This window comes from Pinus tabuliformis, chromosome 1_2 (genome assembly GCF_031772625.1).
Source record: "Pinus tabuliformis cultivar Carrire ecotype Pingquan chromosome 1_2, CPIR1, whole genome shotgun sequence".
Lineage (NCBI taxonomy): Eukaryota > Viridiplantae > Streptophyta > Pinopsida > Pinales > Pinaceae > Pinus > Pinus tabuliformis.
Window position 1 is genome coordinate 577,031,242 of NC_142298.1, and position 5,860 is coordinate 577,037,101.

A 5,860-nucleotide genomic window follows, 5' to 3' on the forward strand; every position below is an offset into this window, starting at 1 on the left:
AAGTTGGGTTCTTGTAACCAAGGAAAGAAGGACTTGAGCCACATCAAGTGCTTCACGTGTCAAATGTTTGGGCACTTTGCTTCCAATGCCATGAAAAGAAGGGGAAGGGAAAGAAACAGTGTGAGAAGCAACTTGCAAGGAGTGAAAAAGCATCAACTCAAGTGGATGATCTTTCATCCAATCTTAAGATACACTTCTCAATGGTCTCATGCCTATCATCTGGCATCATGTCTGATGTCGACTGTTATGTGGACAGTGGAGCCTACAAACATACAATATCTCACAAGAGTACCTTTAGTAGAACTTGGTGATGATGCCACCCACAACCACAATGGCATGTGAAAACCCTTGTCCTCCACAAAAACAATCAACCAAGAAATACAACTTTATAAAAAATGTTGAATGAAACTTGCAACTTGAAAACTTCAATATTGATTCGACATATAACATAATGTTTATAAGCTCAATGAGTATGGTAGATATGATCTGCCGAGATACTTTCATTTGCCACACTTATTTCTAAATAAAACTATCATTGTATGACATTTCCATTGAATAGATACAATGTCATTTTCCTCTGAAGATTTCACACATTATACTTTTGGCCTTGTTTGAAGATAATTTAAGTTTTTTTCTCAGCTTTCAAACTAGGACTTTCAAAAACTTATTCAACTTGTAAACTTATCACCTGTAGCTTTCTGGATGCCCTCTTTAACTCAACAATAGACATAACTTGCCTTTGGTATGCCACTTTAGTTCTTGGGAAACTCCTATTTGCAGAAATTTAAATTGTGGACTGTTGCACCAGTAAACTTATCACTAGTAGCTTTCTAGATGCCCTCTTTAACTCAACAATAGACATAACTTGCCTTTGGTATTCCACTTTAGTTCGTGGGAAAATCTTATCCGCAGAAATTTAAACTGTGGACTGTTGCACCAAATTTTGTCTCAGCAAAATTATTTGATGCCTCAAGATCAAGTGGTCATTGCTCTACTACCAAGTAGAAATATTTACCACACATGGGCAGAGAGGAAAGAATCAATGATTTATTTGATCCAATGCAGAAAGAGAGAGCCTCAAGAGACAAGAGATGTGTGTATATGTCACATGGGGGTGTGCATAACACTAATGAAACCAACATAGATCCATCTTAATCCCAGGTCTATCAAGCATAAAGAGGGATGAATCTTTTTAGGTGCAAACTTGTTTTGGAATGAAAAACTTGAAAAAATATTTGCACTTCAAGAAATATATCATTTGATCCCTCTCCACACTTGATAAATTCCTGAAGATAATAGCAGAACCCAAATGAATGCATGCACTTGAAGGAAAAATTCAAACATAACCAGAGAGATTGCTACAATATTCCAAACACGTGAACAATAAAAGTGTGCTATATAAGGATTTCTCTTGGTCCTTAGACCTTTATCAAAGAATGACCTGAATGAATGATTTACAAATGAGGAGTATGCTTTATTTATACACATACTTTAGGGTTTAGGGGAGCCCTAAAAGGATGACTAGGCTGACCTCGTCAAATATAGAAAAGTATAATAAAGTGGGTATTACCCATATGTAGGCTCAAAAAAACCACCAATACATCTAAGAGGAGGTCAACACATGGCCTCTAATGAAAATTAACCATAATCCAAATGTTAAATTGAATGCTTACTTATTCCCAAAAACTAGGCAGCTACTTGGTTGCAGTTGTCCATTAAGCAGTGTCCACAAATATAGAATGACCAACCAGGGAAACGACCATCGAGCACTCTTGTAACATACTGCAATAATGGTTTGTTAATATTTGTTCTCTTTTGCTCCATTTTATAATTGTTCAGCAACAAAGGTCTTTAGAAAATGGAAAAGTTGATACATCAGACAATCAACAAATACATATTTCAGAAATTAAAAAATAATCAGGTATCCCTTTTAAATTATTAATCAATTGTTGAACAATGTTACAATCTCGCGTGCAACAGGTACCAAATTTGAAATGAGTCATGACAAAAACATAAATCAGTGCAAGACCATTTTATAATTGTTCATCAACAAAGGTCCTTAGGAAATGGAAAAGTTGATACATCAGACAATCAACAAATACACATTTCAAAAATTAAAAAATAATCAGGTATCCCTTTTAAGTCATTAATCAATTTTTGCACAATGTTACAATCTCGCATGCAACATGTACCAATTTTGAAATGAGTCATGACAAAAACATAAACCAGTGTAAGTGAAATTTTCTAGGGAACATTTAGGGAATGTTGGGAATGTCTGGGGAACAATTGGGGATTGATGGGCACTATCAAGGAACATCTAGGGAACATTCCTCAACAAGAGGGAAAATTTGGGGAATGTTCCCCAAACTACTCCAGATATGGTGGATCATTTGGAATGTGCCCACTATTCTTGATGGTATTCTCCCCATATTGGGGACATTCTGCTCCAATCCCTAGGTTCCCCTGCAATAGATAACACCACAAACAAGTTCCTTGATTGCAATTGACATCAATCTTTGGTTAAAGTAGCCAAGGGCACATAAACCAGTGCAAAAGAAGGGATATTCCCATAACCCTTAATACGTTCATTAGAGCATTGTTTAAGTAACCCATCCAAAACTTCAGGAACCATTCTTGGAGTCAGGGAAACCACAGTACCCATAGAATCATCTAGTGGCTGCCTACCAAAACCCACACAAGGATCTACTGCATGAGAGGCCTACTGAATGCACAAACTCAATGCCTGACACAATTATGTAGGAGACAACTTCATTAAGAGTAGGAAAAACCCATACAAGAATCTATTGCATGAGAGGACTATTGAATGCACAAACTCAATGTCTGACACAATTATGTACGAGACAACTTGACTAAGAGTAGGACCATTCATGCTAGCAAATCAAACTAAAATGTGTTATTATAACTAAATTCAACTCCTCCTTAGATGTCATATTAACATAACCATAGAAATTCCATTCATGCAAGCAAAGAAAACTAAAATGTGTTGTTATAACTTAAGTCAAATCCTCCTTATATTTCATGTTAACATAACCATAGCAAGTTAGGTCTGTGCTATGTTTGATTAGGTATTTAACCTTTTCTACTCAAATTCTGAAAGCAGAAATCACTTGAAAAGGAAGATTTTAATTATTTATGACATCTTCACAGGCATAAATCATTTATACACTTTTGACATATGTAGTCATTCTATCCTTTTCCGTGAACAATCATTTTATCCATGCAAAAGTCACAGTAACTTCTAGGTCATCCCTGAACTGGTGTATGACCAAATTGATGTGCCACACTCGAGGATACTTCTATTTCCTAACGCCATCAGTACTTCTATCTCCTGACCCCTACAAACCCTAACCATACCCTAATTTGTTGTACCCATATCCCCATGACCTCCTACTTTACAAATGATAATTGCCATGCCCTCCACAAACAGATCAAAAATATTTTGTCCATGGAGAATCATGCCTATTCCTAGATACACCAATGCAACAGGGCTTTACAACCAATCTGGCAACACTCATTGGCCTTCTCAGTTACTAACTTACTACCAGTATTTCAGCATTTGCAAACAATTTTTGTCAACCCTATTTGCAAACTTACACATCTGATACCCTCGATTTTAATAAACAATATTGCAACATTTTAAAATCAATATTAAATTGTAGAGGAAGCCATATCATATGGAGCCAAACGAAGGGATAATGATTCAAAATAAAATTCATGATAACTGCATTAACAAAATCTAGCATTTCAGGACACCAACTTTCATGCCCAAATTAATATCTAACAACCTATTTATATTTTTTAAGCGTTTTCCATCTTATGGTGGATATAAAACACACCCAATTCATCACTTATAATTTTTTCAAAATATAGTTTAAAACTTGGCCGTGTCAACTTTGCACTACTCAGAAAACCTACAACAAGATAGCTAGTCTGCAATCCATTTCTCAATGATCTCTTGAGAATGATGTCCTTGATCAGCTGAAACCTCATGACCAACTCCTTCAAACACAACTTGTGTTAGGTTTTTGAAAGACCTCCAATGCCCAACAACCTTATCATTCACAACCCATATACCCTTCCCATGTTAAAAAGCTCATTGGTTCCATACCAGGTCATTGTTCTCATCCATTCTGTATTGCTAACAACTCCATCTTGGATATCATAATGGCCCTGATACAACAAAACAGGAACCTCTTACAGTACCTTCTCCACCTTCCATTTCACACTCTTCATTATATCATTTTCCATAATTTTGTGGACCCTGGGATTGCAGTTTACCCACTCCACACCATGTTCGACATTCAGTGCCCCCTTCAATAATCTCTGATTCAAGAAAGGTGCAATGAATTCCTTTCCATTAGGAGATTAGTGGAAAGGAACACTCCTCACCTCCAAAGGAGTTGCAATACCACTCGCATTCTGAATCCAGTCCAACAAATCTTCCTAGCCTTGTAGGCCTGAAACCACTCTTGTTTATGAATGAATTCCAAAATCTATTCTTCCATTCCCTCCACATGGGTTTTATGGTTTCTGTCAATCAGCCCAAAATGGTATGCAACACTCCCATAGTTTTACACTTGAATTTCTGGGTCTGTCAACCCATTTCCAATCAGAAGCCCACCAAGATGGAATGGAAGTTTTGAGCCACCATAACCGAGTGAACCCAATTATGCATTCTCCATTGAATTCTTTCTAGATTTCATTAAAATAAAATGACCCAAAGTAGGAACATACTTACCTACATATCTCTCACCCGCCACAAACAAAAGGCGATTACTGAATTCTGGAACTATGCTGTAAAACTCCTCCAAAGCAAGATATAGATGCTTTGCACCGTGGTTATGGTTGGTAGGGATGTCCTCGGCCTTCTACATTATGCTGTAGCATAAACCCACTGGACTATCAATGAATAAAACAATGAATTTACAGTTCCATGGTGAGTCATTTTGATGGAGTTTGAGGTCTGACGAGATTCTCCCATAGAAATTACCATTCATTCTTGAGTAGTGTGGGCCCCTTGTCGCCATAGAATTATTGGTGTCTCTACAATGGGCATATTCTACTCTATTGCCTCATAAAATGAGTAGAACAATATTGCTTCGGACGATGCCTTCACATTTAAATACCCAGGTCTCCATGGCAATGCTTCTTCTGACTTTCGTCATCTCCAGATACTCGGAAACACAACGAAGCTCGCATATCTGTAAGTTCTTTGCATTACTTACATTCATCAATTCTCATCTGTAAGTTCTTTGTTCTTTGCATTTGGCAGCTGAAGGGAACCAGTCCTACCCCTGCCGCACAGTAAAGACTATTGTTCGGGAGGCTGTATTCATAAAGTGCGTAGAACAATATTTTTTCAGAGGATGCCTTGACATTTAAATACCCAGGTCTTCATGGCAATGCTTCCTCTCACTTCTGTCATCTCTTAATACTCGGCCACACAATGAAGCTCGTATATCTGTAAGTTATTTTCATTACTTACATTTGGCAACGCTCGTCTATAAGTTCTTTGTTCTTTGCATTTGGAAGTTGAAGGGAAATTGTCTTGCCCCTGCTATGCAATAAAGACTGTGTTCAGAGGTTGTATGCATTTTTCCCTAAATGTGTAGAGTAATTGTTTTCCTTTCTTAACTATTAATCCAATGGCACAAACAATTTTAATCATCTAATATCTGGTTGGATGCTCTAGACCGGGACACGGTGGAAATTTGGGAAATTGATTTCAGAGGGAACGCCTTACGGCGTAATCATAATAAAAACATTTATATTATTTATTTATTTAAAAATTATTTTAACCTTATTTTGAAAGGGATAACTATCAATTCAAAATTGCACA

At 36.9% G+C, this 5,860-nt stretch overlaps 1 pseudogene; it reads right to left on the reverse strand.

The window, feature by feature from the left end:
* Positions 1–3,946: 3,946 nt before the first annotated feature.
* Positions 3,947–5,446, reverse strand: LOC149206925 (serine carboxypeptidase-like 50 pseudogene; annotated as a pseudogene).
* Between the last annotated feature and the right edge of the window lie 414 nt (positions 5,447–5,860).